Source organism: Netta rufina (genome assembly GCF_964035555.1).
Source record: "Netta rufina genome assembly, chromosome: 3".
NCBI lineage: Eukaryota > Metazoa > Chordata > Aves > Anseriformes > Anatidae > Netta > Netta rufina.
The window spans coordinates 84,275,981-84,298,525 of record NC_140125.1 but is presented as its reverse complement, the minus strand read 5'-3'; the positions used below and the strand labels follow the sequence as shown (position 1 = coordinate 84,298,525).

The 22,545-nt window shown below is 34.9% G+C and overlaps 1 protein-coding gene across 9 annotated transcripts in view; it reads right to left on the bottom strand.

Moving 5' to 3' along the window:
* EYA4 (EYA transcriptional coactivator and phosphatase 4) overlaps nt 1–22,545 on the bottom strand; it is a 158,412-nt gene that overhangs the window by 84,105 nt on the left and 51,762 nt on the right. The window contains exon 1 of one of the 9 annotated variants that reach the window (XM_084284534.1): nt 7,549–7,760. The exons of the other annotated variants lie outside the window; for them this stretch is intronic. The gene's annotated coding sequence lies outside the window, so the exon portion shown is untranslated. Of the gene's footprint in view, nt 1–7,548; nt 7,761–22,545 lie in introns of those variants that run through there. 9 annotated transcript variants of the gene reach the window in all.

Here is a 22,545-nt window from a genome sequence, read left to right as displayed (position 1 = left end):
AATGCTGATTTCTCTACCACAAGACAAGTACCTCTACCACAAGGGGCCTCCCTGTTCTGAAGATGCTGATGCTTCTTTGGGGTCCAGCTTTCTCTTAGCTCACCCAACAGTCTGCATGCTGACCTTCCAAGTAACAACAGCCAATTTCTTTCCTGAGATTGTTATCTCACTGTAAAATAACACCTTTCCCCCACTAATATCAAAGAAAATTTGCATCACTTTTCCATCCCTCATTTAGAGGAAATTTTAAAAAATGCCCTTGTCCTTCTACCTTGGAGCACTGCTATCCATGTGCCTTTCATGGTCACACTTCCATTAAATATTCATCTTCACCACAGATGATGAAATACATATATGTAAAATTTCCTCTTTTAATAGAGAAGTCCTTCCAACCATGTACTCTTTTTTTGGTTTGTTTGTTTTTTGTTTTGTTTTGCATTTTTAACATACATATGGTTATGTGATAAGGTTAAAGGTGATGAGCTTCCAAAAATGTGCCTTAGTCTTGATCAACAATCTTCAGTTTCTTAGCTCTGCTGAGAGGTCCACTCCCTGAACTTTGGTGAGCCTTGAGGAAGATCCATCTACACCACCAACAGCTTCACCCTCTACTCTATTTTAGAGGTGAATATACATCATCTGCATTCTTCATCTCAAAGCTAAAGGGGCTCTAAAGACAAGGATTGTGGATTTGAACTATATTCAGAAAGTTCTGGGAATGTAGTTTAGAGGAAAAAAAGACAGACCTAGTGTGTTTGCAATACTGTGATGTGAACTTTGCACTAATTACTTTTCTAGCATCAAAGTCTTCATTAATGTCTAGCCAATTTAAGAATAAATGAATCAACGACTCAAATCACTCTCTGATAGAATGGCATTGAATAGTTTGGGTCCACTGAAAGCATAATATATGGAATTGGCCACACAACAACTTTGTTCATTAATGATAAAAAGGACATTCCTAGGTTGACTTGAATGACTCAGTTCTATGTGGTAGATAAAAGCTGTCTTGAGTGTAGTCACTCATTCACCATTATCACTTTTCGTCCTGCTCAGATAAACTTTTGCTTCACAGTTGGTCTTATCCCAGGCTTTGGGGTCCTATAGTTACGGCAAATACAGCCAGATGTAAAGGTAGGGGATCAGTATATTATCTGTGTCTGGCAGTACAACACAAGTTTTGTGACGAGCCCAGTACATACATGTCATACAGAATCAGAAGAAGTACTGATCCATGTAGAAGTGCTCATGGAAAGTAGAAAAACTAGTGATGAATCACAGCTTTTCATTACAATTTTTAATCCATTTATTAAAAAGGACTCAAGTCACTTCTCTGTCTTCTGGATCCCTCCTCATCTCTCAGGAGAGAAAACGATTTTGAGCAGATAGTGTTGTATGTGACAGAGAACCAGAAAGACAGGAAGGTGTAACTGTTATTCACAGACCAAAAAAGATCATCTAACTTTTCAGTTAAAGCTCATTTTCACATCCTGACTTGAACTCAGACTGTAAATGGTCTAAAATATCAACGTGAATTAAATTATCTTGTAACTGGCCATTGGGTAGTTTTGCTGTAGTCAGGCTCAGGAAGTAGGAGGCTTGACTAAGGCTGCAGGAAAGGATCACTCCAGACTCTTGACAGAAAAAAAAAAAAAAAGAAAAAAAGGAAAAAAAAAAAAAAAAAAAGGAAAAATTCCTGCTCTGAAAGGTGAATATTTTTGCCAGAAAGGATGACAGTTGTTAACTACTCTCCTTCACAACCCTCAAAGGCAGGAAAATTTCTATGTTGAGTATACGTACTAGGATTTAAGAATGCAACAGGCAGTGACTAACTGCACTAATTGCAGGAAATTATATGCTCCTGCCTATATTCACAAGGCACTATTGGTGCCTTCTTCTCATTTCAACAGCTCTGTGGGTAACAGAAATAGCTAATTGAGGCTATGTTGTATAAAGTCCTTTAGCAAAGGGCATTTGCTGAACTAGAGTTGTCAAAGCTTGGGGCAAACCCACAAAGATTTAAGCATAAGTCTAAATAAGAACATGATGGTTAGGCTCATTATCCACAGCGAAACAATTTAGAATAAAGAAGGTAAGCATGTGAATATGCCTTTGTAGGATGGGGGAAGGGGAGCTAAATTAATGCCAAACAGCAACAGGTGGACGGAGTGAGTAGACAGGTTGGAGGGAGGACAATCACGGTAATATGAGCAGGTAATATGAACGCGATCTTAGCTCAGCACCTGCCTACCCATTATCAGCTAGCAGTGTCCTGTAGGCATTCTGGAAGATGGGAGATAAATGGAGACCAAGCTAAAACAGTATTCAAATAAAAATAATAAACAAACAAACAAACAATAAAAACAAAAGCTGCCCTCCTATTCTATTCTTATTAGTGTTAGATCAGAGATATTCAGTTGTAAGTATCTGTCTTTTCAACAGGAACTACCTATGAATCTGAACATAAATAGATAATTTGGTCTAGGAAAACACTCCAAGGTAAAGTCATCAGCTAATTGTACAATGCCAGTATTTTCTGTACCATGCACAGAAGCTATTCCAATTAAAAAGATGTACTTAGAATATATACAGATGACGACATTACAAATCACAAACAAAAGTGGATTCAAGACTGGAAAAAATAATATGGAAGAGAAGGTAATGAACTTTTAGGCATCATATTCCACCTTGAAAATTACCAAGTAAACTTCCAGTACATATACAGTAAACAGCTGTCTTTTTTCTTCAGTACCATACATTTCTGTTCTTCCTCATTACTGACACTAATTTGCTTAGTATTGTAGAAATAATTTCTAGCAGCTGTTGTAACATTAATAAACTACATCAGATAACCAAAGACTGTGGAACCTACTTCCATTAAAATATGAATGCAAAAAATTCTCTGTAGCTCAAACTACTTGCTGGTCAAAATAAGATAATCAGTTCTTTATGGTCCATATGTTGTCTAACTCATGAAGAAATAATTTGTTAGCAGAAAGATAAAGTAACACACAACACCGCAGTATAAAATTTCACAAACAAGTGGACATAATCGAAAGACATATTCACATGCATTTGTATCATGCAACAGAATGTAGTTAGTTTCTGGTTAGTTTCCAGTGTCTCTAGAACACTTCCATAAAAGCGTTGTCTAAAACACTTTAAGAAAATGCTGCTAAAAACAAGTCTTTTTTTTAAAGGGTGGAGAAGCAAGAATAATAATTTACGTGAGGCAAACTACAGATAAAGGAATTTCTAATAAGTGCATAAGAAAATATAATACATGCAATGTACATCTAGTTACTCTACTCTTGCAAGTAACATAGAAGAAAAGTACTGTTTAGTGAGACTACATTTATATATATATATGGCATGTGTATATATATATATAAAATTTACATTTAATTTTTAAAATATTAATGAACTAGTGAACTCCAGGTACATTTACAACACAACACCTGCTAAAAATATTATAACTATCACAGTTAAAATGACATCCAGAAGAATAAATGTTTCATTTTATTTATAAAGAGGAATGCAATGTGTTTGCTTTTACAGTAGTAACAACAACAGCCACAATTAGAATGCATGTTAAAAACTCTAACCATTCTTTCTTTTCCTTTTGCTTTATGCTATAGTTCTTAACACTAGCCAGCATAGCTGTATTTATAGTATAAAGAATGTAAAAAAATCTCAGGCCATAATCTAATAATATATTTTTCATTATTAGTCAACAGAGACAACATCAGAGGTAATATAGCTCTTAAAATGCCACAGAAAGAATCACAAGATGCCTTGATAGATCATATTTCACTTCATATATAAGCCATTTTTGCCTCATTTTTCAGGTTTGAAAGTTTGACTGGTTCATACCACTATATACTACTTTACACTAGCATACCCGAAATATTTTTTAGATTTTTCATTATACTGCTATTTTAAAATGTGTATTTTACTTTAAAAATAAATGCTTTATAAATAGAAATAGTAAGATCAGCTTTCCAGAAGCAATTAATTGTTTTGTGGGGTTTTTTTGGTGTTTAATTTTTATTTTTTTTTTTCAAATTCATACAACTTTGCTTATACTCTTTATATTTATATTCATTACATTAAATTTAAAATTCACCAACAGGCAAGTACTTGGAATAAGGCATTCCTCCAATTTATTTTGGATGGCTTTATACACATCTCAAGCCTTAAATGAAAACCTCTTTTGTTTAGGAGAATATAACAAGCAAGCTTCTCTAAACTCTGAAAGCATTCAAAGCAAAAGCAGGAGACAGATTAACAGCAAAGGATAAATTTCATATACCAAGGTCAACTGTTAGAAATGACAATAAAGTATATTGCAGAGCATCTGCTATATACTCTCTCCCATATCCTTTCCAGGCATATTCAATGGAAATGCATGTTTGCCCCTTTTTCAAACAAACAAGCAAGTGTCCTTTGTCTCCTGCCTGAATGTGCCAAGGCTTCTGCATCTTTTGACTCCCCCTTCCCTTCTCTCCTGCCTCCCTAACCTGTGATACTGGAATGTTTTGGCCACAAGGTTAAGAAAGATTCCCCCATTCATCACAACCTGCCAAGCACAACAGGGTCACAGTCCTAGCCACAGTCCTGCCGCTTCACTAATCTGGCCTCAGCGCAGGCATGAAACTTCAAAGATCTTTTGCCACAGGCAAAAATTAGTCCTTATTTGCTTTAAAATCCGTGTATCAATCAAGTTAAACTGTGCTTCAGTGGAGCGAACACTCTGGGCGCTCAGAGGAGTACATACATTTGGTGCTCAGTTCTGACTCTAATTGAATGCAGAGCTCACCTGAACCAGCAGCACAAATACTTCAAGTGCCACAAAAACTTAACTGCGAGATATTATTATCCAAATTATTATATTAGGTACTATTATCCAAAAAGCAACCCCCGGTAAAAAGAACTGTTCAAACATGCATGCAAGCACATGAGAATACATATTTTTGTGTGTAAATAAATATAATACATACAGAATCTCTGTTCATGTGAAACCACTTCAAATTATTTTCCCTTCCAAACTTTTTATTATCAGTTATACCAGATGATCAGCCAGAGTTATATAATTGTAAAGCTCAGTTAACGACCTTTAAATATTCCTGAAATGAATTTTGAAAAACAATTACAGATTTACCATGAGAACACACAGAGAACTTTGGTTTAATATTTAGTAATCAAATCTTCAATTAACTATAGCTAAAATAATAGTATATTCTACTATTCTGGGATAGTGCCTATGACTGTTCAATCCAATACAAACAATAGAATAATTACGCTTTTAAATCAATCCAGGTTTTTCAATATGTATTTTAACTGCATTCTTTTGGAGATAAAAAGGGATTTGTTTAAAATGAGCTGTTTAAAAACCTTCACATTTTCTTCAGATATAACTTATAACTGATTATTGTTTAATTGTGTATTAACTCAGGGCAATGAATAAACTCTGAATTAAATTGAGAAATAAACTGCATATGATACTCAAATATTATATTTCCTGTTAAGCCATTAGAGAAATGCAAATTTTTGGATTTTTCCAACAGAGTAATTGAAAATAGAGTTCATAAAATAAAACACAAAAATAAGTAGAACATTAACCAGAACATTAAAATCTACAAACAGTTCACATATCTTTTACAGATAAATATAATACAGCCATGCTGTCTTTAATTTTAATACTGAAATGATGTATTATGTTAAAACTTTAACCATTCCTAAATTAACATTTACCAAACCAATTATAAAAGTCAAAGATTAAAACTAAATAAAGTGCTAAGTATTTCCTAGATTATCCCAACGTACACATAACTTTAATAAATTTAAGTATAGCTACTTGCAAACAGAAATCAAAAGACTTAAAAAAATATGTAATAATGCAAATAGGAGACAGATAGTATGTAGTGTGTTTTTCTTATATTTCCTCTATTTTACAGTATCTTCAGACGTTTTTATCAAATCCTAAATTTTGTAAATCTAAGCTTACAAATTAACATGAACTTCCAATTTTTTGTAGCAGATGAATTAGCTTCCCTGTATACACACTCAAATGTGCATATACATACTTGCATGATCATACAAACAAACAAACATTTCCCCAAAGCCAAATTCAAGTTCTTTTGCTTCAGCTACATGGCTGATGCTACTTGATCCACTACAGCATTTAGCAAGTTACATTACGCAGTTCAATAAATTCAAAATTACGTTGGAAAAATCCTTTGGCGAGAACTGTTTTTCATTCAGGAATTTAAAGTGTTTCTTGCTTTATGTATCTTTTCAGAATTTACATTTGATTTATGTTAGCAGATAAAGACATTACAATGGCAAAAAAAGGTGGTGAGACAGTTAAAAGCTTCTTAGCTGAAATGTATTTCAGAAAAGAGTGAGCAGTCCAAGAAAAGAAACATGTAATTGGATACTGCTACTTGCTGCTCACCAGACCCCAGAAACAAAATCGAAGAACTTATTGGCTGTAATAATTTATCATACCTTTCTTCAAACAGGTTCCCTAAACATTACAGTTCCCTATAGCGGTAAATCAGTTTTTACAGACGGACCAAACCAGGCTGCCCTTTCTCCTCTATCGCGTTGTTTGCTTTCCTAGGACAACGAAACGCTGCTCCCGGTGCAAGCCCCCTCTGAGTCTCCCTGAATGGAGCAGGCGTTTCGACAGCCGGGTTGTTGTTGCCAGCTCACGTTGTGGCCCCCTGCGCACAGCACGGCAGCAGCATCGCTGTGCCTGCCTGCTACACTGGCTCAAAGGCAGAAAAAAGCATTTGGGTGCAACAGCAACGCATGCTCCCACGCTCCCTGGTCAAGGAAGTTTTTAATCAGAGTTTGTTTTCAGAAAAAATGAGCTATGGAAATGAGCAAAAGCCATTTAAAACTTTGAAACAGTCACAGTGTTCAAATATAAAGACACAGTGCCAACTGGCACATAATGCTACAGAGATATAAAGCATGATTTAAGGGTGCATTATTTATTCCAAACTAATGCCTAACCAAGTTAGAAATGGACTAAATGGACTGAAATGTAGTAGTAAATTAAAATCTCTATTTGCCTCCACAGTTTTTTTTAATTTAGGGCTAACTAATTTCAGCTCTGCTTGTCTAGGCACCTGTCTCAGCATACTAGCCTTTAAGTGTCTCTTACAATGATGAGTAGCCCAAACAACAAACTGCCTAAAGATTTGACAAAATGTGTCATTCACAGCATACTACAGAATAACACCCTTCATTTCTTACAGCACTTAACAAGTTTACCTCCTGTAGTAATAAAGGGTTGCTCCCAAAAGAGGAAAGTACTTGAGGGATTCAGACAAATGACTACCTAAATTACTGTACACCACAACCACTATTAACAAATATGTTATTCTAAAACAAGTTTGAAACTGCTACTATAGAAATGAAAACAAAAACTCATTTTCAGAATAAATCCAACCACACAATTAATAACCACTTACATTTCCCGTTGTATCACTGAACAATTGCATCAGTATCGCAAATGGAAATTCGTCATAACCTTACCTCATTTATCTCTGAAGAACAGAACCAAATTCCCCAAATGTGTGAAGTAACCAGGACACACTCAAAATAAAAGAGTGTCTGTGATGTTCAGCACTAATGAACTTTCACTGTTCAGCAGCTAAGGTGTTCAGACAGATTTTCCAGACAAAAACCTTATCCACAGGCCAGCTACAACTTTCTAAACTCAGAAATACTGAAGACACTTTGTTCTTCCCTGAACTGTCAGACCGAGCCTCACGCAGTCAGATTACTTAAGTTAACTAAGACGAGATCTGGATAGTAAACACGCTTGGCTCTGTCCAATGGCTTTCCACACCCTTCTGTTTATAGTAAGATGACTTGCATTCAGAGGTCACCCCATCAACAGCTCCTGTCTTTCAGTGGGTATCTAATGTGCTGCATTTATCCCAAGGCTCTTTTAATGAAACCACCTTCCCAGTCCCTGCTTGCCTGCTGTCGTTATGACACATCTGCTCCTTATTGTACCAAGTCCCATTAAGTGTTAAAATAAGGAGACCTACCTGGGCATATATCCTGCAAGTAATACAGACATTTATGAGTGCTAACCTTGTCTGTGTATATTCACATAATAAAGTCTTTTTTTAAGATCAAAGAAAGAATTTTGCAGGTAACATTCATCTTGTGAATAAAAGAAATTCAGGAGGGAGGAAGATGGATGCCATGGTTTAATCTGGACTTTAAAACTTTTACAAATACTCCTCCAAAGGATAATGCCTATGCCTGTGCCAGATAATATTTACTTGAATATGTTAACATGCTGGAAACAAGAGATGAGGAGTGTCCTCGAGCTCTGCTGCAAAATGACACACAGCCAAAGAAAACAAGGGTCAAGTGCCAGGACCCCAGTGCAAACACCAAGTCAATTCTATGCTGAAAGAATACAGGAAACTGATTGCTCTTACAAAACACAGTAAATATGCAGCAGCATACAGACCACTAGCTCTCATTTTTGATGCATGCAATATGCTACTGGTTACTAGTGTTCTGCAGTCCAGCTGGCAACTGTTATTTTCTTCATACAACACTGCAAACCAAAAAGGCAAAACCCAAACTTTCTTTACTGTACTGGAAATTACTCATCACAACAGCTGTATCTAAATAAACTGTATCTTAAAATGGGAACAAGAACATGGTGTTTAGCATTTTTCTTTGTAAGTCCAACATCCCATAAAAATAAGAATTGAGAACCATTTCCAAATTTCTACTGGTACTTTGTTCTTCACTTCTTAGCCATCGGGCAACATCAAAAGTCAGCCTTGTTTCATGGGGAGACATGGAACTGAAGATGGCACTCTCTCCCCACACAAACCCAACCTGACTGCTGCTCAGAAATGTTCTTTGAGTGAAAGTTACACCTGCAGCACATTTTCGGCACCAGTTTTTGTCACCACTACAACATCCAAATGACAGATAGCAGCTTGGCTCTGTTAAAGCTAATAAAACATGATTGATGAACTGGGCTAGAAAGCTACGTCAGTTCAGATTAGAATATTTGTGCCATCATTTGACAGGTCCCACACTTTATTATTAGAATGGACTGTCAGGACTTTAAGAGCCACTAATAAATACATCCATCCAGATCCCTCGATGCCTTTTTTGTACCTAAATCTATTTAGGCACTTTAAGTGAAAAAGATTTTTAATTGGAAGTTTTGCTTAACTTTTATAAAATACTTGTGCTTACAAATACCATATACGTCCTTAAACAGGTGCCTGTCAGCTGCTATTATCTCATGGTCTGAAAGTCCAAGTAATCCTCATTTTATTGCATTATGTGGTATAATAAAGCCCATCTCTTTGACAATGAAAACCCACTGAAGCATACATAAAGAATTGGGGAGAGCATAATCAGCTTTCAGATGTTGTTTTTGACATTAGCATTGGGCATAACCTCATTCTTAACTGCTGAAACAACTAATATGTCAGATGTTAAAGTTTACTAATGCAAGACTGCGAACAAGCAATTGCTTATTTCACCATCAAAAAAGGGAAACAAAGGAAAAAGCAATCATGGAAAATGCTGCCAAGGAAAGATTGAAAGCCATGGGACAGATACAAACTATGAATTCTGCCACTGAAAACCTTGGACACTGCTCTACAAACTGCAGAGTCATCACAGTAGTAGATGAGGAATAAAATGTGCCTCTTCTACCAGGCATCAAGGCAGAGGAAGTGCAGCCTGGTTGTGGATTCCCCAGGTATTTCAGGAGCATGCCCTCACCCCCTTCATACACCTCTGTACACAGGAGGTCTTCAGACAGTGGCTTCAGAGCAGAGGAGGCTCACTTGCCCCACAGCCCCACTACCTCACCTCTGTCTTCCTAAACTTCCCCATCTCCAGCCACAGACCAACACTTCTCTGATCCCAGGAAGTCAAGGACCAAGGAAATGATCACCAGTCTTCCTCTTTTTCCCAATAAAGCAAGATAGTTCTGTCGTTTCACAGGCCTGTGTGCCTGACACCAAACTATAGTCTTAGACACTTTCAACAGTAATGATAGTTTATCGCATTAAAGAATGAACACAGTGGTGGTGACAAAAGATATAAAATACATCAAAGCCATAATTCTGTGCACATAGCAATACTGTCAAAAGATGATCAGAGAAAAATCATTACGTGTACAGCAAAACATTCTTTCTTTGATAGCCAGGGAAACCACTGTCCCAGCATCTCCGTGACTAATGAGCGACACCATTCACAAATTGAGATCACCAAGGGGGGAGGTGTTTTCTATGGACACATAAATGGGGAGTTTCTTTGGGCCTTTACACCACCATTCTAAGGACACAAATATAAAAGAAAGGAACATTAAGCAAGAGTATTGCAGACATTAGCGAATTAAAAAAAAAAAAAAAAAAGTATTAATTTGAAAAAAACATGAAAGCATGAAATGTTAAGTACTTTGAATTTCTCAATTAGTTCTGATACTGAATGTGTTTGGTTTAAGGTCGCAGTAATGAAAATTGCTTCAGATATAATTTGGAATTCTCTTCTCAGTGATGTTTCTTATTCTGTAGTTTGCTTTGTACATTGCTGTTCACTGCTTGCCAGCAACAGAGAGAATACCAAAGCAAAAGCCAGTGCTTCTTTACCTTTTACATAGTCACAAATTAAAAAACTGTTCAGGACTAAACAAGTTTCAGGTACTGTTACATCCACATCTTTCCAAACCAATACAAATATCAGGGGAGGTAAGAAAGATTTCTCTACTACTTTTTTCTCCTTTTTCCTCTAGGTGGAGAAATTGGAGAAAAGGAAAATGCTTTATTTATATAATCAGTAATCACTTATTCAGATACTGATGGGAACATATGGTTCCCTTGAATGCAATTTTGCAGTTGCTTTTTTTTTAAAACTATTCCTTCAGATTTCATCATATGATATGTGAAGTACTTCTCAAGATACTTTAGAGGGAAAAACACACAACAGCAGCAAATTTTGTTGCTGTAGAGCAAGCCTTTCTAATGCATTTTGAGAGCCATCACTACTATTCCACATTTTGAGTCAGTACGTTTTTTGAGCAATACAGTGATACAACTGATGACAAATGAATGCAAGGAGAGCACTTTTTGAGAAAGGACTGCTTATGAGATTTTGGTTTGGTCAACAGTTTCATAATTAGAGATCAAATTCAATGCCAAATAAATATTTTAGTGGACTCTGATCTTGCATTCAAAGAGAGTTTGAAGGCGCTTTGATCACGAGAACTGTGCAAGGCAGTGACTTCGATCCCCCTCGGGGCCTCTTTACATTTCCCTGGCTGTGGGACTGAGTCTCAATAGGTCATGACAGGCCCTAGGGGTATGAACCTCTAGCCAGGCTGGTCTAATGGTGCCTCAAACCAGCCCAATTGTGTCAAAAAAACTAGCTCAACCGCTTTTAACTTCTTTGTTTGTTCCTCTTTTTAGCTACAAACTGTTGGAAAAAATAAATTTCCAGGTCTAAACTGCCATGCTTTTTCAATAAATTTAAATTAAATTTACATTTATAAACCCCTCTCAGATGCATTTGTCACCTCTGATCTATTTGGGTTTTTTTGTTTGTTTGTTTTGTTCAAAATGTTTCTGTTGCAATTCCACAACAGCTGATAGATCTCATAGGAGGCCAAACTATCCTTTGAATTGCATGTCAAAATTGCCTCCTACCTGCTCCAGGGCTTGTTTGTAAAAGCAACGGAGATAAATAAAATCATCACTATTTTAACAGTTCTATCGATACTGTATTTGTCTAGTCAACTAAAGCTCTGTTACGTTCTACCTGGACACTTAACATCTTGCAACTCATGGCAGAAAGTTCAGTTTCATCACCATCCCTGTCACTTTTCCTCACTTTATTCCTCTCAGCCTTGCAGAAAGTGGCTTCTCAGGTACAGAGAATGAAACAACAAATGTCAAGATATCTCTGGCTGGATGTCAAGATATGCACTTCTTTCATTACTGCGCTTTTTTCATTATTGACATGAGCTATCTAAATTGCTGAATTCGAAGTAGAAATAGATATAGCAGTACATCAAATTTACAGTGATAATGAAAAAGTTTAAAAACAACAAACAAACCATCAATATTTGAAAATACATTCCCAAAAGAGCTTAAAAATCACTAAAAATTGCTTGTTTTTTTTTTTTTTTCTGTATTCACATTTTCCAATTTATTTGTACACTCTTACATGTAACTTTGTAAAATACAAGTATATATCTTCATGTCTTTAACTTGAAATACTAAGCCTTTGATATTAAGCCTTTAACTCAAAACATTAATATCATAAATACAACAAAATTGTCAAAACTGGAAACAGTATTTTTTCCTCAGCCTCTCCATCTCATTTTTTTCCATTGATCTCCTCCATGAAATTTTGTCTAAAAGTACTTACCTACATCTTAATCTCAGGGGGCATTTTAAGAGAATCTGATATTAATTCTGATTTAAAACAAAGTAACTTGAAATAAAAATTTAAACTGCAATTTAAAACAAGAAAAATCCTGAACATTTCAAAATATACATTAAGTTCAAGGGACAAATTATATGAAAAGAGTTTTCATATAATTTCTCCTAAAGGGAAGTTGTCACGTAACATTTTACTTAAGGCCTTAAAGGTAAAAACAATTTTTTAAATGTCAAAAAAATTGTCACCGCATTTTCTAGGGCCCCAATCAAGATCAGTGCCAGGCATACAAACTGAAAGTTTAAAATCTAGTTTTTTCTTATGGCTCTGCAGAGTCTACTCTAGTATAATCTTCAAAGTTTATTTTATGACCAAATGAAAAGTTTATTTAAATAAGTACAGGAGAGAACTACAGTTACGTGAAAGTTGGGAAGAGGATTTTAAATTTTTAAAGCTGATCCTGAAAGCTGCAAGGGAAATAAAGAGGCTGAATTGTTGAGGCTTTTTTGACTTGAACTTCTGATTAACAGACCACAATTTCTATCATTTTCACCATTATGACTTCAAAGACACTTCTTAAGAGTGTTTGTTAGTATTTTACTGCTCTTAGTCAGGCCTCAATATAAGTAATATCTGGTCTGAGTAGACGAAATGCTATCCATTTTTCTATTTTTTTTTCTCCAGATGTTTTTCACTGCTTGTACTGAGCATTTTTTTAGCTATTGCCCTGCTCCTGCAAGCTCTCCTTCCTCTTCCCCCTCACTCCTCATACACATGGCTGTTTTATTGTACATGCTCAGAAATAATGTTTTGAAGAATGGTATGATATATTTTTCAAATAAAACAAGGGCTCTATCCTTGCTTTAACATACTGTTTATTTTGAAAGCTGACTGGCACCTTCATAATTGCCATAGGCCTCCTCACCAGAAAGCTAGAGCAATACCAAGCCCAAGATAACTAAAGCAGGGATTCCTAAGCTGCGGTATGCAAACCACTTCAAGGCGGTGCTCTTGTTCTGGGGCAGGCAAAAGCAGGAACAGCAGCAACAGTGCCTGACCTTTCTGGGCACAGTGCTAGGATTCACACTGTTTATTTGTGCCTGGAGCAAAGCCTGATGTGGTAGGGGAAGTGCTTTTTACATGAGGGAAAAGATGGTGTTTAGCTTCTGACTTGGGAGACACGGGAATTAAGGAATGGCTGACTCACCCTGAAAAAGACTGTCCATAAATGACTGTTTTCTAGCAAGTAAGCTCTTTCAGGTATCTAATGGTTCAACAAAAGCAGTGTTTTAACTGATATCACCTCCTTTACTAAGACTCATACAGAAGTATGGAACAAAAAGTTAGTGGTTTTTTTTAATATGAAATTTCAATGCAACCTGATAAATTTATATATGCATTAAAATAAACCAATACAAATAAGGTACTACAAAAGAAAAAATAAATTATAAAAGCTTGTGCAGTATTCCACTAAACAAAAATAATAAAAGCTCTGTTTGGGACATGAATGAAGTTTATCTTTCATATGTTGACAAAATCCAGCCACATTACAAAGAAATGCTTTTAATTTAATAAAAAAGCGATCCTCAAGTAAAACTTAATGGAATACATGAGTTACATAGATTATTACAGGGAAAATTCTTGGTCTTCATGTCTAGGTGTGGTTATTCCAGAAAGACACCCAGCCTAGCTGGGTCAGTTAACCTTTTAATATCCTTTAAAAGTTTGAATAAAATCTAAATTAATAGAAATTATTTCCGGTACAAAAATTTTACAGCTCTTTCTGTATAACTACATTTAAGCTCGAAGTCATCAATGTGTTAATAAAGAACCCGTACTCTGAAAGTTCTGCTGAGCCATGCTGCTGATTCTTTACAGATGACACTAACTGGTGGGCACCTTAGTATTCCATAGTTTTAAACTGTGCATGCATTGCTAAAATCATCCCTTAGAAACACAATTCTAATGATATTATAGTATAATTAGCTAATTAATTTCTTATTATTTTCTTTCTTTAGGGTAAGATGTCCATGCTTTTCCCATAATACTTTCATAAGGTTTGTATCAAACACAGTGCTGATAAATTCATTCCTTTGAATGTATATGCTTCTTCTGTGTATCAAAGGAGAACTTACACAGAAGTTTCCACTTTTTTCTTTGTTTGTGTTGGCAGCTTTACCAGTGGGAATTGCAAAGAATTTCACAGCCTGGCAAAGGGAGGAAGTGACATCTCTATATCCCCAAATTATCCAGCTTTCAGCAGCTTGCTCCTTTTTCTGCTGTGCTACACTATAGGCTTTTATTTCTTTTTCCTTCAGTGACAGCCTACTGCTTAAATAAAACACAATCCTCCCTCTTTGTAAATTTATTAAATACACTCTTTGCTTTAAATTACTGTATCCTGAAGTCTAAGTTCATTTTTAAGTCCTCTGCAACCCAGAAAAGATGTGGGGGCATATTATGCTCACTAGACAAGCTCAGCAGTTTGGTGTGGAATGCACCACAATAACCAAGAGCACAATATGGCTTTTGGCTTCCACAGAGAGTTTTGTCAAAACACCCTTGCATTAAACTGATCACCTGCTAAAATCTACAAGCTTTTAAAATTTGTAAAATCACTTAAAATTCTGTACTGCTTCATATGCAAGAATCCTATAGTATTTTTCAAACATGCAGGTTTAAAAATAGAAATGCAATGCTATTAACGTCCATTTATGACAATACTCTCCTTTACTGCAGTGTTGATCTAAAATTATTCATGACATACTACCAAAATTTGGACCTTCCTTTATCTTTTGCCTGGTATTTCTATGTTATGAAGTTTTAATTCATTGAATTTTTTCCCTCATCTGACTTGCAATTCCACTACAGTCAATAGGGTTGCACTGTTGTGAGAGCAAAATTTGGATCAGGATATAGATTTCAACACTGCTCTACTCAAAAATATAGTATTTCAGAGGTTTTACCGCAACTTCAAAGGTGGATCATCTTACAAGTGACTAGTGCTGGAGAGCAAACATCCTCCATCATCATAACCAATTTTTCAGCATCAGCACAAGCATTTGGAAGAATAACTTGGATTAAAATCATGATCTCTGTTTCTGGACACAAGTACTATAACATAGACAAGTTGCTTCTACATGCTATTTAGATTTGCATATATAAATGAAGAATAAATATGTCATGAAATATGTCATGATATGTCATGAAGAATAAATATGTCATGAAATATGTCATGATAATTTAGAAGCTTTAGTAAAATCGGGATACTGTTATTGTCATGAAACACAAAGTGCTTTGAAATGGTTAACAACAACAACAAATAATTTTAAAAATCTATAATGATGTTGTGTTTTGCTTTTACACCTATCAATTTATTTCTTCTCTAAAACACACCTCTAAAAAAATACATTACTGCCTAAATAAGGAACTTGGAATTCTGCTTCTACAGATAGCCTTTTGATAATTTCCAAGAATTGAATAGTACTTTTTTCATAATAGAGAATAAAATATAGAAGCTTCATTCTGTGGAGAATGAAATGAACTGAAATACACACAAAACGAAGGTATTTGAGGAAAACCTAGTTACTTTTGCAGGTGAACAAAACTTCTTTCCAAACTGGAAACCAAGAACCAAGTCTAAAGGAACACAGACAAAAAACACAAATGGTATTTCCTTGTGGTACACCAAAACAATTTTTTCTCAGTTTTAAAGATAGCGTAGTGATTCTGGTCATTGGTAGAATACAGATATATAGATATCTGTATAGATATATTCTGTATAGATATCTGAAAGAGCTTTTTATTCTCTTTCAGACAGACACAACTGTAGTTTGCCAATTTTTAGAATACAAGACAGCGTTTTGGAGATATACATTCAGGCAATGTATGTGTTTTTAAATACTGGTTTCTAAGCCAGTGAGAGTATTTGACACAAACTGTAAAAATGCTTATGCATATGTTTATTTCTTCACATGTGAATTGTTTCATTGGCTTTAATAAGATTATTCAGTGTGCAGTTGGGCATATGTGAAAATCACTACCTGAATCGAACTGGAACTGGAATATGGTTAAGCTTCCATCTGATATTTCAGGTCTATTCTCTTTACCAGATTTGCAATTGTTTGCTGTTCTCAACAAAAAAAGACATCACGTGGTAATGTGTGTAATTAGAAATGAGACTTACACAGCACACATATTTCTAGAGAGCTACAAATACATTGAGATATTATTGAAAAATGTATATTGTGCATAAAAACATTGCTCCAGAGATTTGAAACAACTCAAGCACACACATTCAAAATGAATTCACTAAAAATATCTTCAGTTTTAGCTAGAGTTCAAGGGAATATTAGAAAATACTAAGAAATCTTTGAAATATCTTGAGGTACAGAACAGAGAGAGGAAATATACAAGATAGTAACTAAAATACCAAACTGAAGTAAAGCACAGTTACTTCACTACAAGAAAACTTCTATCATATATTCAGAGTGCATGGCATTACTGGCTGCCAAAGCCATGTATGCAAGATTCATGCCGATTTGGCCCAAAAGAGTCACATCTGGACAGAGGCAGGGCCCAAGCAAATAGTACCCTGCTACTAAATATAGCTCTAGTTCTGCTTTCTGTCACTGCTGTGAACATCCAAGCACTGCATTAAAAGCACTGAGGAATTAAAGGCAGTTTCAAACCCATATTTTAAAAAAATAAATGAATGCATGACTGTGCCTGTGCAGAAGGATGGGTTAGAAAGAAAGGAAGTTACACCTGAAGTCCTTTTTACACAAGTATCTGCATGAGAGAGAAGCAGAGACAAATTGGCAGCAGAAGAGGGAATTATTTTTTTTTCCCAAGAGAGTGCTGCACTCCAGAGCTGGCTAATAGCTCAGGATATCAAATGTGGTATCTTTGCCTTCAGTCCCTATTATAAATTAAATTACCAGATGAGATCTTTGCGTTGTACAGTATACAATGACATATTTTTGGAAGTGGGCATTGCTGATTATTTTAAAAGTAGATACAATCTCCCCACTGTACAGTGTAGTTATGGAATAACCTGCCATTACAAGGAGTTCAATTTTACCTTTCTTCTCCATTGTTTTTTTTTTCCTGTGTGAAATATACATATTTATATCTGGACAAATCAAAACTAATTAATATTTATGGATGATCTTATTTTTCACGACAAAAGAGTCATACAAAACTCAAGTTTTAGGCTCCACAGTCTCTAGTGGCACTGAATTATAAACCTTTATTATGTGTTAGTAGGAAAATATTCCTTTTATGAGTTTGAAAAATATTTCAGTTTCTTTCAATACTCCCTAAATTGCAGCACTTGACTTACAGTCTCTGTCCTACTCATTACTGAGCATGCATTTCTACACTCACCTGTCAACTATATTAACCTCAGTCCATAAAGAAGGGTTCTGTTTTTGAATATCTTTATTAATTTCCATTTCTCTTATCTGAATTCCATAATTCTTCCAAATCTATAGCAGGTTGACAAACAGAATTTAATATAGAGGGCAGATTTCCCTCCCTTCTGCTGTGTGGACAGAAATACTGGAAGAGTCTCAACATCAGACACCTTAACATACATGTAGATTTTGTGTGAAGCCGCACTTTAGGGAACTACAATACAACTCTACTCCTCCTAGTTTTTCTGAATAGTTAACAAAGATTAACAGCCCAATTCAGGAACTTGTTTATCCCGGAGATGCTGCAGATCAAGACCCATTTCACTGTTCCAAAGGCCACATCTCTTCATTGGCTCACTTCTAGCTGGGTTTCTCAGTGGGGAAGTAGGTGGGGTGAACCTGAATTTGGGTTCCCTAAATATCTATGTAAATTTAGATGCCTGAAGCAGTGGTGCATATTTGATTATTGTATTTAAACAGATGATCAGTTTTGTAAGTTTAACCCAAGATTTTTCTACAGTTAAAAAACCTAACACTGGAGCCTTGAAGCTGACACTTCATTTCTTAGTTAAATGAAATCTAAACTTCTTGTTTCTATAATAAGATTTACCATATAGACAAAAAGGGAGAGACAACCACAGATTGCTAGGTTACTTTTGCAGTCTCAGAGGGACACATTGTTTCAGAGTTGCTTATTGGGAAAGGAACACAAATAGGACCTGGAAGTGCACCAAGTTTTAGAATAAATGAAGCAGATCAAAGATGAATTCTGGGGATACAAGTAGTTTGAAACAGCTATTATCTCAATGAAATACAGAAAATCATATATAAAACCGAGATGATGGAATGTTTCAGAACATATGAACAAACAATTAAACCTTGAGAATTAGGAAAACATTAACTAATGTCTTTCATTTGATGCAGTCTGACAAGAGCTTTCCACTGCACACACACACACACACACAAAAAAAAAAAAAAAAAAAGTATTGCAGTATTGCTTTTCCTAATAATTTATCATAACCTCATCAGCTTACCAGCATATGAAGCTATGGGCCCTTGAAGATGGGAGATGGAGTTTTTCATATCTCTATGATAAAATAATACACATTCTTAGATTTCAGGGGGTTCAAGAAATCAGATGAGTAGTTCTGCAAAATTATGTTAAGCATAAGCCATTTTCTGAGGGTTAGAAAGCAGATTCATGTATATCTATTTCATCTCAAAGGAAAGTAAAACTGAGAATGAATATAAAGAGGAGTGCAAATAGTAAAAAAAAAAAAAAAAAAAAAAAAAAAAAAGAGAGAGAAAATTGCTAGTAAAAAAAATGTTATATTATGCAAGATTCTTAGAAGTTACCCATGAATTTGAGAAAAAAAAATAGCACTGAAGAGGGTGACTGAAAAAAAAAATAAATTGATAGGATACAGTTAAAATTCACCAGCCTTGAGAATAAATCAGGATAATCATTACAACATAAAACTGGCTAACAAGAAGCATCTTTTAGATTTTGTCTCAATGTTTAGGTTATACAAGGTTTGAAAGTTATTAAGTTATGAAGAGTTGACCCTTGTGATTTAGTGCACCTCCACCTTCAGGACGTTGGTTTAAAAAGCCTATCAGAATAAAACTGAAAATTCTGCTGAAGAAGAAAGGAGGCCTGATATCACTCATGAAAACTGTCCAAAGTGATGATGAATGTGGCTTTCTGCAAAATTGTCTTGCTACAGAGAGAGCCACTTTCTTGGCTCTAAGTGCTATTACAGAATCTTTAAAGACTCACAGAAATAATTAAATGTACCAAAACAATCCAAACAACTTATATCATTCATATGAAAAACTGTCAGTGTATATATGTCAACATATTAAATGATACACAGTTTAATATTAAAAAAGGGTTCACTTCGTTTTTCAAAACTTAAAAAACAAAAATCAAAACTTAAAAAAAAAAACACAACTTAAATCAAAGCATAATTTTAAAACATTTTTAAAATAGTACCCGTAATTTTGTCAGTAGACTGACAAAAAAAAACTCTGAAATTATTGAATTAATAGGATTATTTTTAAATTGTTATTGAATCTTTATTAAATATAAATGAGAATTTTTAATCTCAGACAAAAATAGAAAGAAAAACTTTTAAGTACAACTCAAGATTAAAAAGTTAAAGTTAAAAAGTTAAACTAATATTATTCAATTGTATTCTTTTACTATATACAATGGAGAAAATGTTGGCAATTGTTTTTCTCAGATAAACATTTTGTTTTCACCTGACAGAAATGAGTTTTCCAAGACACTGTTTCAGTTTTCTTTCAAGACAAATCAAGTTTTTATAACTCTAACATAAAGGAACTCAATTGAAAATTGAAAAAGCAGGACATTTTCACTTTTCCAAATCATAAATAACAAATCAAGTAAGAGAAGCTGAGCTCTACCAGTTACTTTTTGATTTTTTTTGGTACAGAAAACACCAAAGGTGTCCATGCAGGAAGAAACCTAATTCTCAATTCAAACTCTTATTTATTTATTTATTTATTTCAGAAATCAGTAGTTTCATTTATAACATCTTTCTGTAAAGAAAAAATCCTTTTGTACCTTTCCATACATTAATATACGCAGGTGGCATTGAAAATCTGTCCCAATATGATGACTAACAAGTCATCATATGTTCACTTTGTAATTGTGGCTAATAATTCTCTTGTATAAGACATCTTTTAGTTGTGCATTAAAATATTTGTTATGTATTCAAACTACTTAAGGTAGTTTTATTTCAATTAAATAAATTAAATGATGTTTATTCTGAAGTTGGGTGGAATTCTGATTTGCATTCAAACTGCAGGTTGATCTGAATAAGTTTAACTTTAAATTTTTATCAAGTAAAAAATGCAGTTTCCTTAGATATAACAAAATATGAACTGAGATTCAGAAGCTGCTGAAGTCCATAAAATTACCTTAAAAGACTTCCCCAAATACTCATTTTTCAGATGCCGTTCAGGACAAATCCATGTTTAATGATTAAACTGTCAATGACAATGAAGGTTTCTAAAGAAAAACAATTTTAAAATGGTAATAAACACAAACAAAGCAAGCAAGCAAGCAAACAAACAAACAAACAAAAAAGATAAAAACTTTATCTTCTGGTAGTTTAAATGGGTAGTTTAAATTATGGTTAAAATGGTGATTAAAATCACATGGTCTTAAACCAGGCAACTCTGGGAAGTAGAAAGGCTTGGATTAATTCTAACAAGTTCATAGGCACTCATAGGCCAGACCCAGCATACTCTGAACTGTCTAGGACACGTTTCTCTGTTAGCTTGATTTTTAGTCTCTTGACTCTTGGGCTGTCAAAACAGGCCTTAAGAGCAAAGTGAGTGAGTCTAGAATTGTAAAACAGGGAAATTTATATCCACATTCATTCAAAAAATTTAAATTACATCCTTATATGCGTTATCTCTGAATTTGAATTATTTCAATATGTTTTAGCTTATAATGACATTGTTAATAACTGATCAGTCAGGAGAGAGGCTAAACAGGAAACACAACTAAAAGGAGCATGCATTAATAAGTTAGTTACCCACTGTTATAGTAACTTACACCTTCTTCTGGCTCTTTGGTATGTAAATTAAATGACTGAAACCAATTTACATACATACGTATACATCAGAAAGCGAGTGGATATCTAAATTGGCTGAACTTACAAATTCCAATTTCTTGGCAAGTTAGGTATCTCATCTTAGATCTCCTTATCCATTTATACATTAGGAAATGTGGATAAACCCATTATAGAACAGACATAGACCCAATCAGATCAAAAGCAGATCAGTATGCAAGGGTGATAAGACTAATGAAAACATTGTTTCGAATGGGATACCTTAAACTCAGTGGGAACCAACTAGGACTTTGGAGCATGGAACAAAGTAAAAAGAAATAAGTCCAAACGCACAGGGTTTATGTCCACTTACAAATTGTGGGGAGCAGACATTTCTCAGAAGTTAAGAAAAGGCTAAGTTAATGGCCTGGGGGTAGTTTTGACTTTGAGCCAATGCAACTAGGGTTCTGCAAATGATTATGGCTGTCCTGCCCAGAAGACCACCAGAATGTTCTACAGAGCTGTGCTCTTCCAAGTAGATCATGTCCAACTGGCCAAGGTTTAATTTTGCAATTTAACAATGATATTAAACATTTGTCCAGATCTCAACATATGCCTGCAGAAGGAATGGGATGGTATGTTAAATACATAAAGACTAGCCAGTATTACCCTCCATGCTCTCATCTATTGAATGCATCTGGGAGAAGCTGGATAGAACATGAAAATAAATCCACAAGTCAGTGAAACATTTCTCATTGAAAAATCTCATTGAAAGCTAAAAATGATTTGGATCAGTAGACAACTTTGCAAACACGTGGGTGTGTTTGCACACCCACCCTCAAAAACAGATTTCCTAACATCTGCCAGGCCACCATGCCAGAAGTGAATTTTCTCTCTTCTGACTGGATAGTAATACATGTATTTTTACTCATAGCTGTTGAACAAAATATTCTACATAAGCTTTGAATAATGAATCATTTGAACACATCCAAGTGTGTCTGTGTGTGAGAAATAGTGACTCTTCTTTGAATGTTTCCAGCCTGTGTTATAATATTCAACTCAATCCAGAGCCTACAGCAGTTACTTGGAAGACT